The following is a 24,561-nucleotide window of genomic DNA, read 5'->3' as shown; positions in this document are numbered from 1 at the left end:
TTTATTGTTGCACGAAATTCGATTCAACGCATGATACGTTGAAATATTAAAACTATACTTCTTATGCTGGTAAATTTATGACTATCTTTTTCGAACAGAACAATTTTCATTTTGCAACACGTGCCGATTGCAAACGGCAATAAAAATTGCTTTATCTTCGTCGATTGCTTCAACTGTATAAACGTAAATAATAAAAGTACGACTCCATTACTTGATTTCTATATAAAAGATTGTCACTTGAAAGTGAGAATTACTTGATCTTATTGAATAAGTACTTACTTGAAATAATACTGTGGTAGCAACAAATATTGAATATTTCACGTTTCATGAAAAATTGCAAAAGATTCTTTGTTTTACATCTTTCGTGTAATTCTCAATAGTATGTTGTTAACCCTTTCGAAGCAGATGATAACGTACATACATACGATATTTTGCAGTCAACAATTTGTGATTTATAATATATATATTTGAACTGGTGTGTTATGGATACTTGTATATTTATGAAACTATACATCTTTGATAATATATTTTGCGCAGAACATTTAAAATTTATCCAAACCTGTTTTGAAAAAATAATTAGTTGGCGAAACTAAACTGAAAACTGCGCATAAAATCCAGGTCCGAAGGGGTTAATATTTAGTCGTCAAAATAAATAATTAAATAGACGTTCTATTTAATAAGAAACGATTGTACTTCATAAAATAGAAAAATAAACGTTCTATTTAATAAGAAACGATTGTACTTCATAAAATAGAAATATAAACGTTCTATTTAATAAGAAACGATTATATTTCATAAAATAGAAATATAAACGTTCTATTTAATAAGAAACGATTATATTTCATAAAATACAAAATTCAATAGACATTCTATTTAATAAGAAACGATTATATTTCATAAAATGCAAAATTAAATAGACATTCTATTTAATAAGAAACGATTATATTTCATAAAATACAAAATTAAATAGACATTCTATTTAATAAGAAACGACTATACTTCATAGTTTTTAGTATATGAAACGAACTAGTGACATGTTCACTTTTTGATGTTTTCCTTGCTCGTTCTTGACTTTGGCTGTTTCTTTGTTTTAGGTGAGTTTTCTCCCCGTTTCCTGAGGGACCAAAAGACTTTTCGTGGCAAGTCGGTGAGTTAAGGTGAAAAGTTTCGTAAGAATCCCTCCCGTTGGGGGATGGAACAAGGTCCGTTCGACCAGGGATGCTCGATGCATCCAGAGCGTAAGATATATAGAGGAAGAGGCAGGAATATGGGATATCCATTGAATTTTTTCATTTAGACGGTTTTAGCATAATTAAAAACAAACGGTTCTTGTGAATACCCTTGAGTAAGCTCATAACAAATACAATGTATAAGTGTAAATATCGTAAAATTAAACGAAGATATTGATTTTTCAGTTTCTTTCAATCGATACAAAATCGATCATCTCAAAATGGGGTAGTAATGTGACACTGGTATATTTTTATGAGAAAAAAGTTAAGAAACTGATTTAAAGTAGTAATAATGGTTTTATCGTAAATGCTACGTAATGACATTTGCGATTATATACTTTTATAGAGTTTTATACTGTTTTACAGTAATCGTAAATATAAAATTTGTTCTCAGAATCTGCACAATCATTATGGGCCTATAATTGATAGGACACATTGAATCCACAGTTTATGCAACATGCAAGTGCAACTAGTGCATTAAGCTCTGCTGCTGTTTAACTTGCTACCTGTCTTTTTCCTTTAAGACTAAGAATTTTTGTTATTTTAGACTGTACCACAACAAATCCTGTCTCATCAACGTTATAAATTCGGTCAGCAATATAATTATGTTTGTCGTACTCCTGATCAAAAAGATTGAAGAAAGGGTTGACATTTTCTTTCGTAAAGTCAAGAATTCTGGCTACGGATGTATCTGTCGATTTTCTTAAATTTGAAATTGTCTGCGTAACGCGATAAAGAATGATCGATCCAGCCTTTTCCTGCCAAACTATATTATTGAAGGGGTGCTGGATATTATTCCTGATAACTAATTGATAAGCCATTATTTTAATATCATTCGAAGTAAGACAAAAGAATTTAGACTCCATTTGTAAAACATAATCGACCAATTGATTTTCCAGTTCATTACCAAGAATAGGTCTTTCGCCCTAATTTAGTACGAACTATGCTTTCAACTGTGTTTGAATGTTTCATTATTCACTTTTATGCACTTGTAAGATAACTCACTTCAAATAACCAAATTCTTCAAATTTAACAGCTTGAATAGCCTTGATCATATCATCATTGTAATAATTTTTTATCAACTTTCTATTTTCTTTATTTAATTTTGTTCGTGGCATCTAAAAAAATGATTGAAAAATTTATTGTATGGTTACAGCAACATTTTTTATAACGTGGTAATAATGTGAGACAGTTTCATATGCCTACCAATCAAAAGGCTCATATCAGTACCAAGTCAACGTTTCAAATTTTTGTCATTGTATCGTAACTAAAGTCATATTGACTTCAAAGTTCTATTAATATACTTAAACTACGATTAATATAGAATAAATTATCTCCGTTCTTATTAAAAAAAAAAAGGAACAGTGGATAAACAACGGAAAGTCGCATTTTAATACGCACAAAATAATTATGCTGCGTTAAAAATACGAAACGTCTGATTAACGAATAAACGACAAATGACGATTTTTATTAGATGTCGTAGAAATCGTCAAAATACTGCGTTTCATTCGTTGTTAAATATCTCTGTATTGTACATAGCTTAACAATTTTTGTATCCCACATTTGTAACCTATCTTATAATCCTACCACTTCCTCTACTGCTGGTCAACATTTTGAGGACACCTAATGTTCTTAACCAGACTGGTGCCTAGTGCAGATTATGTATCTATGACCACTTTTATTACACAATGTAATTATAAATACATATTTTGTGATTAGGTTTTAGAAACGATATTTTAATTGCATTTCTATTTTCACGAAATTATCTACACTCGATTTTATTCGTTTTCGTATCATATATCTACATTCTCAAATTTGCCTAACGAAGACGTTAAATAAATGATGTTATTCATTCCTCGTGAGAATGATCAGTTTTCTAAGTTATCTAATACGTTAGATTCTGTAATCCTCCTTCCATTATCGTATAAAACATTAGGTAATATTCTTTTCAATTTGTTAACATTTGCGTGCTGATTTTCAAACAGTGCACACAAGCGTGGCTAGAATTATACGATTCTTTGTTTGATACGTAATTGAAGCGATTCAACATTTCTTTAAAGTATTTCAAAGAATTATTATTATTTATTCGTTGTAGTCACTTGCCGAGCGTGCAACTATTTGAACTAAAAAGAGATACATAGAACAACCTAAGGAGAAGACACATAAAGGAAGTCGTAAATTAACTGTTAGTTAGTCGTAATAACTTAAATAATCGTTAACATCTACTGGTCAGTTTCCAAACAATCACGCTCGTTCATTGAAATAAAATTACACCTTCGTATATTGGGCATAAATTTGAAACATTTCTATTTATCAGATACCCACATCGATACATTTACAAGTCAGAGGTTTAAAATAAACTTCGAAAATTCCGATTGTAGAATTTATGCATTTACATTATAAATTTTCAATTTTTTACCGAAGTATATCATAATCTACATCGAAAAGATCCCCGATTCGACTTTTAAATTCAAATATCGTCTATTCCGTGTAATCCAATTTTCTAAATTTTATTTCACATATTACATAGTATATTACACAGTCTATACTTTATGTACCATATTCCGTATTTTATACATTTTATACATTTTACTCATTTTACCGTTCCATATTTCACCAATTTTTCATTTTTTACCTGTTCCGTATCTTTTATATTCTGTATTTCGTTCGCGTATTTTAATTATCATTGGTCAATACACTGAAATAATACAACGCGAAAGCTTCGGTTACATATTTAGACTTGTTAAATATTTTAAATTAATTTCCGTTTTTTTTTCCCCTCGTCCCGATCGTTGAATCCAAAATTTCCTAGCGAGACGCTCGAAACGTTTATCGCTAGGTTTAAAAATGCTTAAACTGTATCCCGTGCTGTTTAAAAAAGTCTTTTACATTTTGCGAACTCGATAAAAATGAGTTGTTCGCTGTCCGGAAGAGAGAGAGAAAAAAAAAATGGTAGTCGTAACAGAAAGTTCAATGGTAACGAGCAAACGATGCTCTCTCTTTTTCTCCCCTCCGCCTGGAAGGCTTGTACTTTTTTAATTCGACCGCACTCGGTTAATTAATTGTCGTTAATTAGCGCGTTCCCGTGCTTCCTTTCCCTTTCTCGCGTTGCGTTAATAATGCCACGGTAATGTCGTTTTTAATTACGCTCTATTACGTCGCTCTTTTATTACGCTTTTACCCGCCGCGTTTGGAAACATTTAATTAGCTTCGGAGAACGGACGTCCGTGGCAGCAGTTGAGTTCGAGGCGAAATTGCTTCGTGAAATAGTTAAAGAAGCGACGAAAACGCGTCACGCCGAACGAGACATGTGTTTTTCGCCGGGTTCTGTTCTCGAGTCTCGATATTTTTAGCGGCTGACAGCCGTTGACAGTTCCACGTCGGTACTGGCGATCAGACATTTCAGTATTTGACACGACGTTTGTCACCATTCCCTGTCTTCTTCGACTGCTCGTTGCTCTCCGAAAGATTACATTTTTCACTTCGCTCGTGCGCGTATCAGCGTGTTCTCCGCACTTCACTGGCGAAAGGGTACGAGTACTTACCGCGAGTATTCCTTGGGTCTATGTTTTGTATGTACATCACTTACAAATAATAGTTTTAATCTTAGTAACTCGACGTCGGATTGACTACCTATCAATAGTGGTCAGTGGAAGACGAATTGACTCTATCGATTAATCGTGACTCGATGTCTTGAAGAGTCTCGTGTTAAATTGTATGGACATCATCGATCACACTTACAAATGGTAGTTTTAAATTAGAGGGGTGACGCACGTCTGATTAACTCCTAATCGCTACAGTGGTAGTGACTTGACGTCAGATTGACTCCTTATCAATAGTGGTCGGTTGGAGACAAATTGACTCTGTATCGATTAATAGTGATTTAACGACTTTCATTATCGTCAAGTATATCGAAATAAAATTCATTATCGTAATTGTATTCACAAAAATACATCTTGTTTATGAAATATAAATATAATAGAATTATTTAGAGGATAACATATAATAACGTCTTAATACAAGTATACCTGCATCTAAGGATACGTCAAATTGACGTCGTGTCACTGTTGTTGATAGAGATTCTTTTTTGACGTCACGTTACCACAATGGTGGTATGGAAATAGTGGTCACCACTTGAAGGTTAAAACGTTCTTCTAAGTATAGTATCGCAGTGACTCCTCGATAAAACGTTGCGTGTTCCCTCTATAAAACGTATCGAATACTCGATGGAACACTAATATTACATTTAGGAAAATGAAATTGATCTTTATATTTTACTTATATCCCCAGTAACAAAAAAAGCTGTCGAAATTATCATAGGCTCTTCTTAAAAGCAAACAAAAAGGAGTTTCTGGATCATTTTTATCCCTCGCCACATGTAAACGAGATATCGAGGTGACCAGGTTTCAATATCTCGTTCTGTACGGTAAAATTTGAAAGATATTTTATATTTTCTGTAGTTTATTCTTATTAAAAGCACTCGTTAAAAAGTTTTTCATCGTTGGTAGTAAAAACAATGGACAAGAAACTAAAAACCAACGAAGTTTGGAAGTTCGAAATAACTGAAATTGTTTGCATAGTCTTATCAACATTGTTTCGTATTTACAACGTATTCGTCTTTTTTCCAATCGGCTTCTGTAAAAAGTAACAAACGTTAACAAATTTTATCGAATTTTTCCTTTGCAATGAGATAGTTTTATCTAACGGCCCAAGTAATAAAGATATTTTTTAATATCATTCGATAAAAAATGTTACTTTGTTATTAAATCTGTTCGTTTCACATTTATTTATACGAATTGCTTTAATGAACAACGTGTAAAAAGATGAAACTAAAAAGTATGAAGTCAATTAAATTAAATTAAATACTGTAAAATATAAATATAGTCTTTCGAAAACAGTTATAAAATAGTTCTGAAAAAAAAAATTATTTAATTTTACCCCAAAGAGCCATTAGAACAGTGTATTTCATCTAAAATCAATTCCCAGGGAAATCAATTAAATAGCTACCTGCTAAATCGTCTAGAAAAATTATGTTATATTTGTCTCCTTACGCAAGTATTTTATGTACCCTACACATTTCGCATTCCTCGAATAGGCTATCCATCCTAACAACCAATTAAATATTAATATCAACGGTTGGTATTCGAGCGAATATCATTACGCTTTAGGAATAAATATTTCGATACATTAGTGTCAAAAGTTCACAAAATTGCTACAAGTATTTTTCGCTTTGCAAATTCTTCTTGGTTTGGTTTATCATTTGGATCAGCATTTCCGCTATTTACCCCAGCGTGTACGGTCGGAAAATAATTCACGAACGACCTCGAAATTAGCAGATATGTTCGTCAGCACGAACAAAAAGTAATTCTGTCCACTAACCGGAGAAGGAGGACCGCCGTACGATTGGGAAATCGATGGGGCCGTGTCGAGAGCGCTCACGAAATTCTAAATAACTGATCGCACCCCTGAGGATTGGTCACGAACCGGCTCGTTCTCGTTCCATGGCCCCCTTTGCCAACCGAACAAAGAGGAAGTGACCGGTCCAGTAGCATTACGCATTTACAAAATGAAATTGCGTTTCTTGGCTCGCGTGCCACCGCCTGTGCCATGATTCATCTTCGTGAACTCTTCGACTTCATTTGTCGTGCATGATGCCACGTGATAGTGTTCAGTTCGTTCCGTCGATTTTTCATTTCAGTCTGGAATTCGTTTGCTCAAGATCGGCACAAATGGTTTGTTAATGCGTTTAGCGGTGACTAACACTATTCTCTCCGTTTGGGCCGCGTCAGTCACCGGTGACCGCCGATATACAATTCAAAACATTGTATACTTCCATTATTATGAAACTTTTAATAATTTGGAGATCGTGAAAGAATGTACTTAAATATTACTTGTCATACAAAATTTTAACAAGTGTTCGAACATGGTAGATACAAAAATGGTTGTTCTTTAGGTTTCACAGAATGTTATAACTCGTCTTGTCAACTTTCTGGTAATATCTCGTTTAAATTGTGTTATCTCGTCAAAATCGCCCAAAATTGTTGAATGAAACTGAAAGTTATATTTATATTCTCTGAAAAAAAAAACTACATTTTTCATTTAGTAGTTATTTGGAAAAAAATTCGCAAAATTTACTCATTTTTTTATCTCCCACGTATTAAACGGATACATATTCGTTTTCTTTTTTGGGCCGAGAGTAGAGAATAATTGTAATTTTTGTTTAAGAGTATTTTGCTTACTTATTTATGCATGTTTGAAGAAGACGTAGAAATTTGTACATAACAAAAATATTAATATTTAAGTTATACAATAACATGACAACTATCGATTTTTCAAGACATTTTTCAAATTTGAAATGTTTGTACTTCTGATACCTGATACAAACAGATGCTTATAGAATAGATGTATAAAATTTCAAACAAATTAATTAATTACTTTTTAAATATCACGGAGATGGTTTTATAAAACATAATTTGAAAGAAACACGTTTGAAGTTCTTCGTACGCTCTCTGATGATAATAATTAATAAACCTTGTTATTTGGTCTAGACTGCAATACCAAAATCAAATAAGGATCTACAATTTAGAATCAGCAACGCACAAATACAGACATAAGAAAATAATGTGTTTTAAATGAAACGTAAATGTTTCAATTAAGAACGATCGATTAAAAAGAAACAAACAGAAATTAATATAAATTAATATTGGTTGAAGTTATACCTCACGGAAACCCGTAAAATGTATACATATATATACAATGTATATGATATAAAATTATTTAAAAGAAATTAACCATCATTTATTTTACAGACGATAATCAAAAGATGAAGTATATATTATAATTATATTGCTATGTTATATATAATACAATCAAAACATTTTCGAATCTCGTTTCTTCAAAACATTTATCTGGTACAAAAGCTTCCAAATTTGATTCGCAACAATATTTCTTATTTAGAGTTTTGCAGTAAAATCCTTCTTTCTGTAAATGTATGCTAAGATTCATTGTAATTGCTCGAAACAATTTTTCATGATTGAAAACATTGATAAGATTTTTGTTTGGATTACACCAAAAGAAATCCCCTTCCCGCCCTCTTGCTCCATTTGCAAAAATTGTACGATCTTACGTAGCTTGTACTTTCAGTTTACGAGACAATAGACAGAACTGTGTTTCATTTATATAAATTACTTTGCATCGTGTTGCATGGATTTTCTGCACTTCTTCTCACTTTTGAATTCTATAATTCAAAAAATGTAAATTGTAAATGATCGAATACCACAACTGAAACGGTAGGGTTAATTTGGAAAATAATTTAAGATGCCAAAGAGTATTAGTGTGTACGCTAAATTCTCGTATGATCGTTGGATTTTATTCATTCTGTAATCGTTTCTATCCCCTCCAACTGAAAGGATCTTCATCAGAACCAGTGAAGCGTAAAATGGCGACACGAACCTGTGGCTATTTTTATAAAAAGCCATCGACTAGTAGCTAAAAGCCACAGAATTAATAAAAAGTGAAGTTGAAAAATATTTGATTATATTCTTGCGAAAATTTGTTGTACACATTAATGGGATTTTTCTAAAAAATCAAGCTAAGACCAAACCCGAAGTAATTTGAATATTTGATACATTCACGTATTATCTGTTACAGTTATTATGTTATTTACGTAAAAATAATTACTTTGAAATATTAGTCCAAACTTTCTTGTGCTCTTAATAGTACGATCTGAAACGCTTAATTATCGTTTGAGAATATTGTGTTTTCTATAACTGAAAATCGAAATAAAAGTTTGTTTAGCAGTGAGGATAACTCGAGTCTCAAGATCAACAACTAGGCATTTATAAAGGCAGCCATGCTTGGGTTTAGCGGATTTCTTAATTAAGAAATATTCAAGATCTTTCTTAATTCACACAAAAGTGTGAAACTCGTATCTTTGTTTATTTTACCTTCTGAAAATCGAAATAAAAGACAATTTCAACATCGAGTGCCGCACGTGTTTACAGAGAGTGTTATATAAACATGCCGAGTCGTTTACAACAATTTCAAGAATTATTAGCTACAAAATTACTAGAACTGCCCGAAGATCGAAAAACTGCTTCCGGAATAAATATTAGACGTGCACATAAATTATGTTACAGAACGTTTCAAAATCTTGCATTGAAAATAATTTGATAAAATTGTAATAATTTAACGAAGACTTATTATCTCCCATGGAAAATGCTTCCAAATGTCCATTAACATCTTTCATAGGTAGTCGAGATATCGATGGTATAGAATAAGTCTTTGTTAAATTATTATAATTTTATCAAATTATTTCGAACGTAAAATTTCAAACCGTTCCCTAACAATTCACACATGGCGGTTAAAGCATTATAGATATCGTAGGTAATGTTAAAATTAGAATGTTTCTGAAATTAGAATTAAAGATATCGTAGGTAATGTTAAAATTAGAATGTTTCTGAAATTAGAATTAAAGATATCGTAGGTAATGTTAAAATTAGAATGTTTCTGAAATTAGAATTAAAGATATCGTGGGTAATGTTAAAATTAGAATGTTTCTGAAATTAGAATTAAAGATATCGTAGGTAATGTTAAAATTAGAATGTTTCTGAAATTAGAATTAAAGATATCGTGGGTAACGTTAAAATTAGAATGTTTCTGAAATTAGAATTGTTAGAATTGTTAAAATTAGAAAGTTTAACGTTTCGATTAAAATTATAACGAACGCCAAAACTGTTCAACGTACCCTCTTTAATCCCACGTTCACTCGACTATGCTTGCCTACGGATCGAGTCATTTGTTCTTCCATATTTACCGCAATGAATCCCCAAAGTTCGACAGAATTTAGGAAAGGAGTGAAACAAGCATCGAAAGAAAGGGAGGGTGAAAACTAAATTGTTCCATTGTTCACTGCGAGCAGAAGGACAGGGTACAGGGTACAGGGTACGGGTTGGAGAAGGGCGAGAGAGGGGGTGAAACGACAAACGACGATGGCAGCAGGGTGGCCTGGCCTGTCTGTGGAAATTTTCCCCACCTGTTGCCGAACAATTCCCATGGAAACGAAGTTACGGCCACGGTTTCCGCCAGATAAATACCACCACGTATACGCGCACGCGTACCCCGTAAAGAGCACGGAACACGGAACGACATGTTCCCTGCGACGAGTTTGCTGACAATCTGGAGAACGCGTTTCTGCTGACAAAGAAGGGGCTCGAATTATTGTTTACGATGACGAGAAAGGAAATTTGACAGCTGGACGAAAGAAACTGGAGGATACTCGAAGGGCAAGGAACGCTGATCCAATTAAACGAGAAACGTGATGGAATTACGAACGATGCAAATTGTTTGGAAACTTGGAAGGTCAGACCTGTTGCGATGCACCGGTTGCTTCGCGAATCTAACGGAACGTTATTAGTATTTTACTCATTTTTATTCGGAGAAAAATTGTCAAAGAGAAATATTGTCCAGGGGTGTCAGGTCAAATGTGACGATGCAAAGAAATTACACAGTGCGATATGAATTTTGATTTACGACCATTTGCAATCGTACTCAGTTTTCGAAAAACGCACGTTCTTGTACAAATCGAAGATTTTCGGGAAGAATGAGATATTGCGCGGGAATGAAAAACGATAGGGACTTTGGTTCGATTTTAAATAATAGAGGAAAGTTTTTCGGATCCAATGGTATAGGAGTTATTTATTTTTGCTGGTATTAAATAGTTATAAATGACCGTCAAAGTTTCAAAAAGTGCCGATGTACAAGTTCTTGCAAATTATTTTCGTATATTTACGAAAAGTTCTTTTTCTAGCACGGAAACTGTACACGGGATTAGATTTTGTAGATATTTCTGAAGAAGAAAGCACTCAGCAGAAGTATCGAAATAGTTCCCAAATCGATCAGGCCGATAAAATATACGTATGCAACTCGTGCATAACGTTTTGCTGCCATACGATGCATCCCTCGGTTGTCTGAGTTAGCAGCCACTCGTAATTGATGCAATTTGTTGCATCGTGTTATCTATACAACGACACAGGATACTGCAATAACTTTAAACCATTTTTTTTTTTTTTTTTTTTATATAAATTCAATGTATTTAAAATAAATTTTAATTAAACAGGAACAATTGCTTGCAAGTATTCCACAAATATACAAGGAGGTAATTTCTTATAAAAAAATAAGGAAAATACAAAGAATACAATTTTTCTTCATTTTTTGTTTAGTTATCGAGGTAATCGAGTTTGAAAATTCACTTTGTACGTACGCACGCACTAGCTAAGCTATGATTCACCGAGCGACGTATAATCTATATCGAGTTTGTAAACAATATTCTACGACTTTTAGTTTAGTATGTTATTTGAACCTTTGGTGGCGTTAAAATTCAGTTTTCGTTAATCAGTCACAACGGTGGCTTGCACAAATCGAGAATACCGAGCTTTGAGAATCTGTAACAGAAATTGTTCGTTACTATAGAGATCGATATCTCAACCAGAGTTTCGACATAATATTCTAATCAGTTTAACGATATACGAGAAGAAAATCTTTTGAAAAATGATTTCTTTCAATCGTGGCGACAAAATTGTGGCCGTGTTCGTTAGGGAAGTTTCATCGTAGATAATGTTTATCACATTCCTAGGTTCGTTCGCGAGTGTTATCTTTGCGGGATGACGTAGTGCTAGTACAATTCGTTGCATACGAGGTGATAACACAATGCATTTGTACCATTTGACTCGAGTGCAAGCACTGCAGAACGGTGACTTCGCACCACGAATAGCTTTTTCTCATTGGATACTTCAACAATGTGATAATAATCCAGAAATGATCTCAGATACTGTCAGAACGGTAACTCTACACCACGAATACTTTAACAACGTGATAATAATCCAAGAAATGATGTCACACAAAATGGTGCATTCGACATTCATGATATGCACTTATGGGCATCTAGAAATGCAGGTGCAACGCATGAAACACATTTCTAAGAGAGATGTACCGTTAATACCTGGGCTGGAATTCTCGGTAATTAGATAAGTTGCTTAGATTTTGTGCTGCATACTTTAACAGCAGAATTTTATGTACATTTTCTACGCAAAGAATTATCAACATTATTGGATGACGTGCCGTGTGCCATTTGGGAACGTATAATTTTCCAAGGCGATGGTGTTCTGGCACGTGATTTACTCAAGTAGCAAAAAAACTTTTTAAATGAAAATTATCAACATTGAATTAGTCGTGGACAAGGAACTATTTGATCTTACATTCTTTGATTTCTATCTGTGGTTCCATATTAAGAAAAAGATTCAGAACGAAAACCAATTAATGCAACGTATTAATCACGTATTTGAAAAGCTTTAAAAATGAAAACATATTACCTAGAGTTCATTCGTCTATAATTACACAGCTATGCGTACGAGAGCGAGGCAATCAGTTTGAAAAATCTAGTAATTAATAATAAATAAAATAGTTCACAAAATTGATTTTTGTGTTTCTTTTCTTCAACGTAGTAATTTGTAAATATCGCATTGTTTACAAACACGGTATACTTGTTATTAATTGTTAGTCGTATGCTTACATGTTATTGCTACATGTTTTTTTTTTTAATTTTTCTTTTCCATAAAGAATTACCTCCCATTCGCTTGCATATGTTATTCGAACGTACTCACTCTGTGTTGAGTTGAGAAGTGTTGTATGATTCAAAATTTGAAAAATGCTGTTACAAGACTCGTTTCTCTGACTCAAAACCATGTAGCAATATATTCATAATGTCTTATTTCGTCTGCAGGTTCTTGGTGGAAAATGGGTTGAATTGTTTCTATAATAACAAAGAAACAACATTCAATGTTATTATTCACAGCGTTATTTTCCTCGTCACTTTTCTCACATATCTCTATGCTTTACACTTTGTCTTATCTTCTCTCACTCCCGCCACATGTCTACTCGTTCACTTGTCTTCCTACCAATCGAGATCTAACTTATCGACGCTAACTTCGCTATAACTGAGGGTGCTTTCCTTACATATTTAACACGAAACGAAGCTTACCTCGTCACTAACATAGGACAGACACCGACGACCGCCATATTTGTAGTCTGAAACGCTACTAGAGCAGAAAATTCGCATCGTAGTTATTTTTCAACTGTTCGTCGACAGCTCACTCGACGTTTATTATCGTTTATCTACCCTTGGATCTGTCACTCACGATTGACTGGATCAACTTACAAGATAAGTTTGGAAAACTTCGAAAAATTCGAAACATTGCGAAAACGTAATTCAAGCGTTACTGATAACGTGACTAGTTTTTGTTTCGGTGTAAAAACAATTCAACCTTAAAAGATCTGTGAGTTTTTGTCTTACAACGAGTATCTACAAGCCTGTAAAAAATGCAGAAAAAATTGAATTCAAAGCTTCTCCTCTCGATGTCTGGTACGCTTACTATCGCCCTTGCTCGCCGGGGTAGAAATGTGTCGGGATAAAAAATCCGGCGATTTTAATTAGAAGCCTCTCTCGTCATCGCACCGAAGATCAGAGTCATAATGTAAGGGTTGTCGTCGACGTCACCGGCGCTCTGTGGGGATGCAATATAGGAAAAGCACCAGGGGCTCGTCTGCACCTGGGGGTCCTCCATCCGTGAAACTTTCCATCGAGCAACCAGAATGTGTTGCCTATACGTGCATATTTTATATCGGTTCTCACGAGTTTGCGTAGGCATTACAGTCCCATTCGTAACTACGAATGGTAGCGATATCCATTTCATTTATCGAACATTAATTTATTCACAGTATGAATCAGCGTAGCGAAAATTTCGCGAATATTCGATTAAATTCTGCACGACTCAGATTTCTTATCATCAATACTAGCCTCTCGTTATTTTCAATTCTCGGTAAATACACAATAATACGGAAAAGTTTGTCGAACGATATTTTAGTAAATCATTTCGTATGTAGCCAAATTGGGATGACAATGATGTACCTTGCTCGTTTACATAGCGAAAATCAAATTTCGTGATAATTGAATTATTCGAATGCTCTATGCAATAACAAACTCTGTGCTGACTTTAAATTCTTTACGTAATCAGTTTGCAATAAAAATATGTACGTGTAATATTTGGAGATAATTCGAACTGTGTGTGAAAATGATTTATTTCTATTTAAAAGTTTGTTCAATGTTTCGTACGAAATATAGCGTTAACAAGCTGTACGTTAAGAACAATACAATAACGGGAATAAGATAAATCCTGTGGTATTTTATTCAAAAATCAAAATTATAAATTGACTAAATGGAGTCTATCTGGAAATTGTAAAGTTCATCGAGTTATAAAGAAACGTACTGTAGTAATTCACTGATCACGTTCACGTATGAGCACAGTTTGCGATTGACTAAATTACAAATAGCTGTTAGCAGTCGTGTACACATTTGGTACATACCTGCAGGTAATCCACTAATTGTTTATTCGTAGTTTGATCAACAACAGTCTAGGTACATAAATGTTGACTATCTGTAATTGCTCTGTGAAGCAAGAACGTCGTATATTGTGTGGCGGTAACTCGTCGCCAGAGGGCCATTTAACCAATTCCTTTCCACAATTTCTCGATGCACCATGTGCGCATACCTAGTCCCGTTACAACTATCGTGCGTGACTGACTTGATGATATTTGGAAGGAATTCGGACAGAGTGGGAAGTGCATGCCTCGTATCGCGTGCACTTTCCAACGTAGCGTTACGATTGGCGGAAGTACTCGCACATCTAATAAGAATGCTGACAAAGAAAAGAGACGACATGTGTCGAGGCAAGTGAGACGGTGCAGAACGAGCGATGGATCTTAAAACATTGGCGTAGATTCGGATATAAGTAGAATACTATTATTAACTGGTTATAAAATTTGTTTACCTTTTATCACATATAGAATAATAGAATATGCGACAAGTATTTATTAATTTTATCAAATTCTTTCCACGAGGGACAAATTATTTCGAATCAACATTTTGAGCTTAAAGGCAATAATAGAGCATAAGTATGTCAAATATTTTACGTAATATATAAGTAAAGAAATATGTAAATAATGTAATGTAATAGAACAAATTAAAAGTGTAATAAATAAACGTATATTACAGTTTAATATACGATATTAAAATGTTTACTTAGAATGTTTAAAGAAGCTATACGAATTTTTTTGGAATATGAAAAACGTGTCTATTATAAATTATCTGTATTGTATTTGCAATTGAAAGTTAATCGACAATTATTGTTCGGATAGAAATTATTCACTGTGCAGTTTTTATAAATTTTCTGATTTTTGCCAAAACCCAGCAAAAACACATTAGTTTCTCAAGCTCCGCGATCTGTATTTTCTTTTAATGCTAAAATACAGCATTTATTTAAAAAACAGGAAAAACAAGTTGATTTAGGGAAAAGTTACTAAAGTGAACTTTCACTAAATATATAAATGAATAAATAAATAGAAAGAGAAAGAGAATAATCGCATAAGGAATTGTAGTAGGATCCCCGTATTCGCTGTTTTGTGTATGGGAAATAAGCAATGGAACGAAACCACTATAAATACAGGGATCCTACTACTATGTCAATAGTGATCGCTAGGAGCTAAAACATAGTGACTACGGGAGTTCTGAAGTGAGAAATAGGTGCAGGAACTCCCCTTGTCTCTGTGCCATCCTCCATATCATTTTGTCTGTCATGCACGATATATACCGCGTTATGGTAAACAAAAAGAAAGACTACTCTAAAGCATCTCTGCAATGCGCGACGCTTACGCGTTTTATTGCTTAAACATTGTACACCACCACGAAACATGCGCATAATTTCCAACTGAGGAATTCTGTTATCACTTCAAGTATCACAGTTAATAACTAAAATAAAATAACGATATTATTTAACATTGATGCCGACATTAAAATAATCCAAAGCACACCACGAGGAGGATGGACGATCAGACTTGTACCTCGTGTGTGTTTCGTGTGTGTTTGGCGTAAGTTGAGTGTTTTAAGTGCGTTTTGTCCGAATGTATCTAGTTTGTGTTTAGTGAAATAAATTAATGCATTTTCGTATCAATTATTGGGATATGTAATCTCATCTCACTTTTAAACTACATTGAACAGAAATTTAACAAATTTAGACAAAATGCACTTAAAATATACGCTCAAATTACATTAAATACACATGAAATACATAGAAACGTACAAGTCCGACCGTGCAATATCCTCGTGGTGTAGCTTGGGTTATTCAAATACCGGCGGCACATTTTCCACTTAAAGTGCTATAACTTTGGAAAAAAAAAAGAATCGTAACAACTTGATTCTTCTCTTTAATTAAAGAAGAAAGTTCGAGCTTTACGATGTTCTAAGCGGTATGTACCAAAAGAATGTTTCAACTCTATAGAGAGCGTTAAACTTTGCAATTTTTCGATGAACATTCAACTCTATAGAGAGCGTTAAACTTTGCAATTTTTCGATGAACATTCAACTCTATAGAGAGCGTTAAACTTTGCAATTTTTCGATGAACATTCAACTCTATAGAGAGCGTTAAACTTTGCAATTTTTCGATGAACATTCAATTCTATAGAGAGCGTTAAACTTTGCAATTTTTCGATGAATATTCAACTCTATAGAGAGCGTTAAACTTTGCAATTTTTCGATGAACATTCAATTCTATAGAGAGCGTTAAACTTTGCAATTTTTCGATGAATATTCAACTCTATAGAGAGCGTTAAACTTTGCAATTTTTCAATGAACATACCATTACATTTCGAACACTATAGTAGTTGGAATGTATATTAAAAATTAATGCATAGTAAAGTAGAGACTTTACGCTTTAATTTAAAGAAAAATCAAGATCCTGCGATAATTTTGAACGAAGTTGCAGCTGCTCGACAATTTTTCGGCTGAAATTTACTCGTACATCGATTTTGCACGTGAGTGCAGTTGCAGATTTCCATTGAAGCATGGAATCAGACGTTTGGTAATGCACTTGTCAAATATCGAGGGACAAATTACCAATTCTCCTAATAAAGGGAAAATCTTAGATTTCAAGATTTCACAGCTGCTTTCCTATACATTTATTGCTTAAACATTGTATACCACAACATAATTTCCAATTAACAAGTTCTGTTAAAAATATTCACCTTCGACACCTCGACGTCCACAGAATTGACCAATCACGGACAAGCACAGAAGACGACCGAACTTTTTAACAACGAGACGAAACACTTACGAAAAAATCACCGATACATGAAAAAGACACTTACTTTACGCCACATGTAAACAGATCGAAGTTTACGTTAAACACTGGGTCGTGATTTAACCATCTTCTCAACGCGATTACACTCCGTTAAGTCGAAGTTCAATTTTCAGAGCGATACATCGCTCAACTCAATTTTATATTTAAGATGGCTATGCTTGTTTTAAATTGTTGATCATCAAGCATAGATTGATTTCATTTATGTAAAAAAATCGAAGTTTCCTCTATGGAATTCAAACCGCTATTCTCCAGGTCATAATACAGAACGTTTATAGTTCGACTACCACAAACTTACTTCTAGTGATATTGTAAAGACTAACTTAAATTGTAGCAATATTATAAAGACTAACTTAAATTGTAGCAATATTATAAAGACTAACTTAAGTTGTAGCATTATTATAAAGACTAACTTAAATTGTAGCAATATTATAAAGACTAACTTAAGTTGTAGCAATATTATAAAGAGTAACTTAAATTCCTATTATAAAGACTAACTTAAATTCCTATTATAAAGACTAACTTAAATTCCTATTATAAAGGCTAACTTAAATTCCTATTATAAAGACTAACTTAAATTCCTATTATAAAGACTAACTTAAATTCCTATTATAAAGACTAACTTAAATTCCTATTATAAAGACTAACTTAAATTCCTATTATAAAGAATAACTTAAATTCCTATTATAAAGACTAACTTAAATTCCTATTATAAAGACTAACTTAAATTCCTATTATAAAGGCTAACTTAAATTCCTATTATAAAGACTAACTTAAATTCCTATTATAAAGACTAACTTAAATTCCTATTATAAAGACTAACTTAAATTCTAGCGATATTATAAAAACTAACTTAAATTCTAGCGATATTATACTATCGTATATTACATTATAGTGATATTAGTGATATTACATTATACATTATAGATATTATTATACATAATATCACAATATTACATTATAGTGATATTAGTGATATTAGTGATATTACATTATACATTGTAGATATTATTATGCATAATATCACAATATGACATTATAGTGATATTAGTGATATTATAAAAACAAATATTCAGTTACTCTTTATGGACATACCGAATCGTTAGTGAACAATATTGTAGGATTTATTTCTAACAGCGATCATCCGTTACATTGACCCGTCATGGTTGTCATTTAGAAAGAAAATTGATAGTGAAGTGCAAGAGCGGAATCAGTCGAGCACTCGAAGCAGTGAAAGGTCGTCAATGGAAAAGTGAGTTCCCTGGCGAACTCGGTTGCTTCACGAATTCCACATCAATCCATCCCATGGTGGAAGACCGAAGACGGCAATATAAAGCACGGAGCTTTGGGTAAACGAATAGAACCATAGCAGGGATGCTTTATGGGCCAATAACAGTAGCGTGTGTCTTGTCGTTGTAAATTATTAAGCCAGCCCCTGCCCCGTCTCCATTGTGGCCGATAAAGTGCGCAGAGCTGATATCTGTGGTTCTCGTAAGCTGCAAGACCGTTGTCCTCGCGTCTCTAGCTGCAAGCGACTTGGACGGGAAATAACGATTAACTCGATATTTTCAGCGACACCGCGTATGTGCAGTAAATCATCGGCACCGTTCAGCCGAGCAGCAGCGGTGAAAGCTCGTAATGGATGTGAGGAGACAAAAATTTCGAACTATTAACCCCCGTGCGATATTTTAGCTTTAAGGTGAAACGTCCTCCACTTTGTTTGGCTTGGACGTACCATGGTAACCGTTTACGATTAAAAAATTGATTTTACCAGGGAACGGGTAGATTCTGTTTCTCGGTACAGATTCCATTACGGAGCGACCATGAGTTTTTAAACAATGTTTAAATTATCGTGCAATTTTTATCAAATCGAACGCACTCTTAACGAAACTCTGAATAAAGTCGAATTAAGTTGATCGTTTTAGGTGCTGATTTCACTGTTCACAGTTGGTTTCTGCAGTGATCCTTTTGCTGTGTTTTATCAATAATAATATTGTTTTGCAGATCTCATTGGGTACTCAGAAAATTCTGCTTTAGGCGTAAATATAAATTCTGTTTGATTCAATTCCTTTTGTTTCGTATCTTTGTATAATATCGATTTTCGATTTTCTGTCATAGTTAAATCTAACAGTAGTTTATCAGATAGGAAAAAAGAGGCATTTAACTCTCGATGGCATAAAATCGACGACGAATAAAGCTTTAAAAGTAGCTACTGAAGGAAAGTGTTCAATAAGATTCTTTAATGGCGGTGGTTAACAAAAGAGGCTATCCGATAAAATCTTTCACAAAAATTTTTCGATTATTGATGAGTGGTGAAAAGATTTGAATTTAGATTCTGAAAAATGTATCGTCATGGAACATCAGTAAACAACATGGCGTTCGACAAGACTCGCATTAAACATTGTATATTGTTTGCTCTTCGGTTAAAGAAAAATGCACCTGAAGCAACAGAAATGATTCGATCTGCTTTTAGCGAAGATTCAGTTACATATAAAACTTGCAAAAAATGATATCAGAGGTTTCAAAACGATAAGTTCGATATCGTTGATCGTGTACGTCCTGGGCAACCGAAAAAGTTCGATAATGAAGAATTCCAGAAATTATTGAGTGAAAATTCCACTGAAACTCGACAAGAACTCTCTGTTCAACTTGGAGTGTCTCAAAGAGCTATTTCTCTTCATTTGAGTGAATTAAATCGATGGATTCCACGTGAAATCACTCCAGAGAACAATGAACGACGATCTGAGGTGGCTCTATCCTTGTTAACAAAGTTCAAGAGAAAGGAATTTTGCATAAAATCGTTACGTGTGATGAAAAATGGGTGTTGTATAACAATCCTAAGCGAAGAAAATCATGAGTTTATCCCAGAGAGCCATCGAGATGCATCGCAAAAGCAACTATCCATACCAAGAAAGTCTTATTATGCGTTTGGTGGGACACGAAGGAAGTGATGTTTTATGAATTACTTGATTATAACGATTAATATAGATAACTGGTATTAGTTCAGTGTACTAGTTCAACCTGAACCTGGTCAAACGATTAATGTTCTTTTGTGAACTGAACTTGCGAAGTTCTTCCAATCTAACAGTTCTCAATACTGGTGAAACGATCCGATAGGGATGACCTGTTCCACTGTGAACTACCTATTGTTTCTCGAAGAACTTCCACAGGATTGGATCGTATCCCGTTTGATGATGTCAATGCCATTTGCGATACACTTCACCCTACCGCTACATACATGATTTTTTTCTTCAGTGGAACCCGCATTGGTAAAGTGTTCGCGACACGGGGGTGTTATCGCCAACGTCACAGGGTGACGATGTTTCGACTTAGGAGGTCGTCTTAAGTGCCCCTTAATATTAACGAGAGTGGTGGCAGCCTTTATTGGCACCCCCTCTTGCATTAATCCGGTTACGGCCTCTGCAACGCGGAAATTTGTAGGCGGTTATAAATTTTAAAACTTACTCACGCACCTGTGATCGCGCACCCCATGGCTTACGGGGGTTAATCGAGCAGGCTAAAATATTTTGTATATCGGAACTGTACCAGCACCAAGTTACCCTCGGACACAGTAATGATGCTATCGAAATTGATGTCGAAGCAAACGCCCTCGATTCACGACAGTTTAATTCGTCGTGATTTATCTTCGTTTTAGAAATGCCTCTATGGCGCGTGTAAATATTCAAATCTAACGATTGGAACGATTGGACGAACAATAGAGTTTTAGATAACTAGTTTAGAGTTTAGAGTTTTAGATTGTTCGTATTTATTTTACGTCTAGAAGCTATCGAGGAACAGGAAGAAACTGTCCTCGAAATTATAATTGATATTTGCGTTAGAGGGATACGCATATTCTTAACGTCTCAACACGCTTATACTAGTTCTATGTTGACCACTTTAAGAGTCAAATGGTCGAAGAATAGATAAATGTTTCGAATAATAATGGAAACTTCATTGTACGAAAATGCTCAAAAACTAAACACTGTCTAGCGGAAATGACGCGAACCGTGGAAAATAAATTGAAGAAGCGATGCCATGGATACGAATGCTATGAAAATTTAAGAAAGAAACGCAGGGAAAAACGGAGCAAGTATTATATATCAAGCGTGTTAAGTTTATGAAAACCTTTCTGCTTAGGAACATTCCAAATAATTTAGATTAATCGTAATGTAGTTATCGTTACGTAGAATTACGAACGCATATTTGTAATAAATTAATCAAAGGATTCCTCTCTTAAATGAAAGTTATTCGATACGGACTGTATATATCATCCATGATGCGCATGATCTAACTGTGAACACGTTAAAAAGAGGACGAGTCACAGTAATAGTGACCTCTGTTAAGATTTCAAAGTCTCGTTATTATTTACAGGTGAATCCTAAAATGTATCGCGTTTCGTTCGGCAGGATCGGTTTTTCCTGTTAATTGTCGACGATGTAATTTCACCTAACCGGAACGATGATCAATTTTCGATGCATTTACAAGCAATTAAACACGAATATATTTAATTACACGGTCGTCTCAACGATCAATTGGTGTTTAACAATTCGCGCGAAACAGGGGATGCTAGTCGTCAAAGGTAGCTCGGTATCCTTTCTACGGAAACGATATTATATTTCAACTAATATGACTCAAAGTTCGCCCGGGGCCAGTGGTGATCCTGATTGGTCGGCTATTAACGATGCCTGGCCGTAACGATCATGTGGCGCGCGACAAATACAAATTAATTAATAACGTTCATAAACCACTCGCGCCGTTGGAGTAGCTTTAACGGCTATGCCAGGCTCGGGGTTAGTTAATATCCGTTAAATTATCTCCGGTACTTAGGCAAAGATCATTAATTTATGTTCCATCGTTCTGCTTTTCGTGTGCATGCGCGACCAAGGACCGCTACTGATGTTTGCATTAGAATTAAGCTCAGCTTTCTCTCGGTAAAATCCACTGCTGAAGGCGAGGCAGTCCGATTTCTGAGAGCCAGTTGCAGTCGTCGTAAGAGTCTACCGACCGAACTCTAGGTCAGAACTGTGGTCTATCACCAATTGTAGTTTTACTCCAATCGTACATTTAGGAAAAGGTATTTTAATCGCGAAAGACACAACTAACCAGAGGGGTGAGACTATCTTTGTTGTTACTTACCATAAATAGACAAGGATTGACACGTTCAGTTATGCCTGTAAACGTGCATATCGTATCGTAAGTGCAGTAAGCTATTCATAGAAGTAACTGTTTTACTTTCCTTTTTAAACACTCTGTATAATATTACATCATCTCCTACTTGTGTAGCTACAATAGCACGTATCTTCTCTAATTTTCGAACAACTTTCAGATCAATGACAGGTGCACATTTAAATGATGCATGAGATGCTCCGTTAATAAATGTATTAAGTCTGTGTTACTTTTTGGTAGTGTCTATCGAAGTCACAAGGAACCATTTGATAATTGTTTCACAGTAGCAACTTGTTGGCATACTAAGGAATATAGTTTCACGGAGTTGTCTAGATTGACAACGTATTATCTGCGGTAAACCTGGTGAAAAACCAAATAGAATGAGCTGAACACGCGCTACCACAAAGGGGGCAGGTGCATCTAATCCTGATCCACTCATCCCAGTAGGGTTCTCTATTCCCCATGTTGTACAGGGCTGAAAAAGAGAAGATATCCGAAGAGGTAGTAAAAATGATCCTGGGTAACAGCCACTCGATACGGAGGGGAGTTCGAAGATATCGTCTCCTTCAACTTTTAGGGTTATGAAGAGACTGATAGGGTTTGCTTAGTTTGGAGGTAAATGACAATCAATTTAATTTTTTTAATTTTCATACCGATTCAAGTCTTGAAAGAATTATTCTCAAAAAATCATATTAAAATTCGAAACATTGACAATATTTTGACGATAGAAACTTTAGAACAAGCATGTAAGTTAAATGTTTTTTTCTTATTCAAAAAAAAAAGAAGGCGAGAAAATTTAATTTTTTTCTTCTGAAAGCTACAATTTTGTTCATTTCCGAGATTTTTTAAAATTTTTTTATAGACACCGTAGACACCCTTCAACGAAATAAATTACATTTGAAAAAATTCCTACAGCTAGTGGCAAAGACATTAAAAAATATACGTAGAAAGTACATAGTTCCCTACAAAGTTCTCTATCGGTCAGAAGACTGGTTGTTATTTAGCCTGTTAAATGGTTTATTGCCACAAGTACAGGCTGTGTCAGACTTGTTCGTTTCAAGAGGCTCGTACCAAATTGAATTCTGGAACCTTTCATGACTTTTCTCTAAATTAGATATTATTGAGTCTGGAAACGATAATTATGGTACGTATCAGCCACTCTACTGACAATAAGTAACTGATGTCTGACGAACTATGTCGACATGGATGGGTGGAAACGCTTTGGAAAAACTTAACGTCCAGAAAACGTTTGTGATATTTATTGCTCGAGTAAATCTTGGCATCCAGAAGTCATTATTTCGATAAGAGAAATTAATTGATTACCCAAGTCGATCGTTCCTAATACGTAAAAAAATAATGTTTGAGGAATAGAGATATATCTACTGTGATCCTTAGTTCTAACACATGAAATATCAATTTGAAGATTCTGTCAATATTGACGTATATGGACAAAAAAATAGTTCATGGACAATATTCCTTTAGAATGTAAACATGCTTTTTTACACCGAACTTAACTGTATCTCCAACTCTACGTATACCTTCGAGTATATGTTGATATGACGATTGCATTCGTCGTAATCTAATTAACCTAACGGTTCAACGTTATCCAATTTCGTTTCAATCTTTCCAATATTCATTGCACTTACAAGTCTTTCGATAAGTATAATACTATCAACCACAACCAATGAACTCCTCCTCCTGCCCCTCTCCCAATCTCCAGTTGCATTTACAAGCCGATTATCCGTGATCGCTTTATCGCTCGATTATTAATCACACGTTCCAGCGCGTCTTTTATACTCGATTAACAGGTCGTTTATTATATTAATTAACCCCGACCGAGCAACGCGTGTCAAAGATACTTCACGGTATTCGATATGTATCCACTGTTAATGGATTGTCCCGTAGCGCCTCTTTGCCAGAT

At 34.4% G+C, this 24,561-nt stretch overlaps 1 protein-coding gene and 1 long non-coding RNA gene across 8 annotated transcripts in view; one reads left to right on the top strand and one right to left on the bottom strand.

Moving 5' to 3' along the window:
• Heph (polypyrimidine tract-binding protein 1 heph) overlaps window positions 1-24,561 on the top strand; it is a 739,001-nt gene that overhangs the window by 131,015 nt on the left and 583,425 nt on the right. Inside the window, exon 2 of one of the 4 annotated variants that reach the window (XM_076327576.1) lies at window positions 1,095-1,147. The exons of the other annotated variants lie outside the window; for them this stretch is intronic. The gene's annotated coding sequence lies outside the window, so the exon portion shown is untranslated. The remainder of the gene's footprint in view (window positions 1-1,094; window positions 1,148-24,561) is intronic. 4 annotated transcript variants of the gene reach the window in all.
• Window positions 11,327-14,832, bottom strand: LOC143155164 (uncharacterized). Of its 4 annotated transcripts, none has more exons than XR_012994334.1 (5): window positions 14,649-14,832; window positions 13,658-13,950; window positions 13,267-13,595; window positions 12,890-13,038; window positions 11,327-11,671 (listed from the first exon to the last, which is right to left on the bottom strand). It is a non-coding gene; the product is annotated as an uncharacterized LOC143155164 (long non-coding RNA). The 4 variants fall into 4 exon arrangements; XR_012994332.1 differs by having other exon boundaries at window positions 13,658-13,886; XR_012994333.1 differs by having other exon boundaries at window positions 11,949-13,038; window positions 13,658-14,832.

Source organism: Ptiloglossa arizonensis, chromosome 2 (genome assembly GCF_051014685.1).
Source record: "Ptiloglossa arizonensis isolate GNS036 chromosome 2, iyPtiAriz1_principal, whole genome shotgun sequence".
NCBI lineage: Eukaryota > Metazoa > Arthropoda > Insecta > Hymenoptera > Colletidae > Ptiloglossa > Ptiloglossa arizonensis.
Note: the sequence above shows the minus strand (reverse complement) of the source record. Positions and strands in the feature narration are given on the sequence as shown.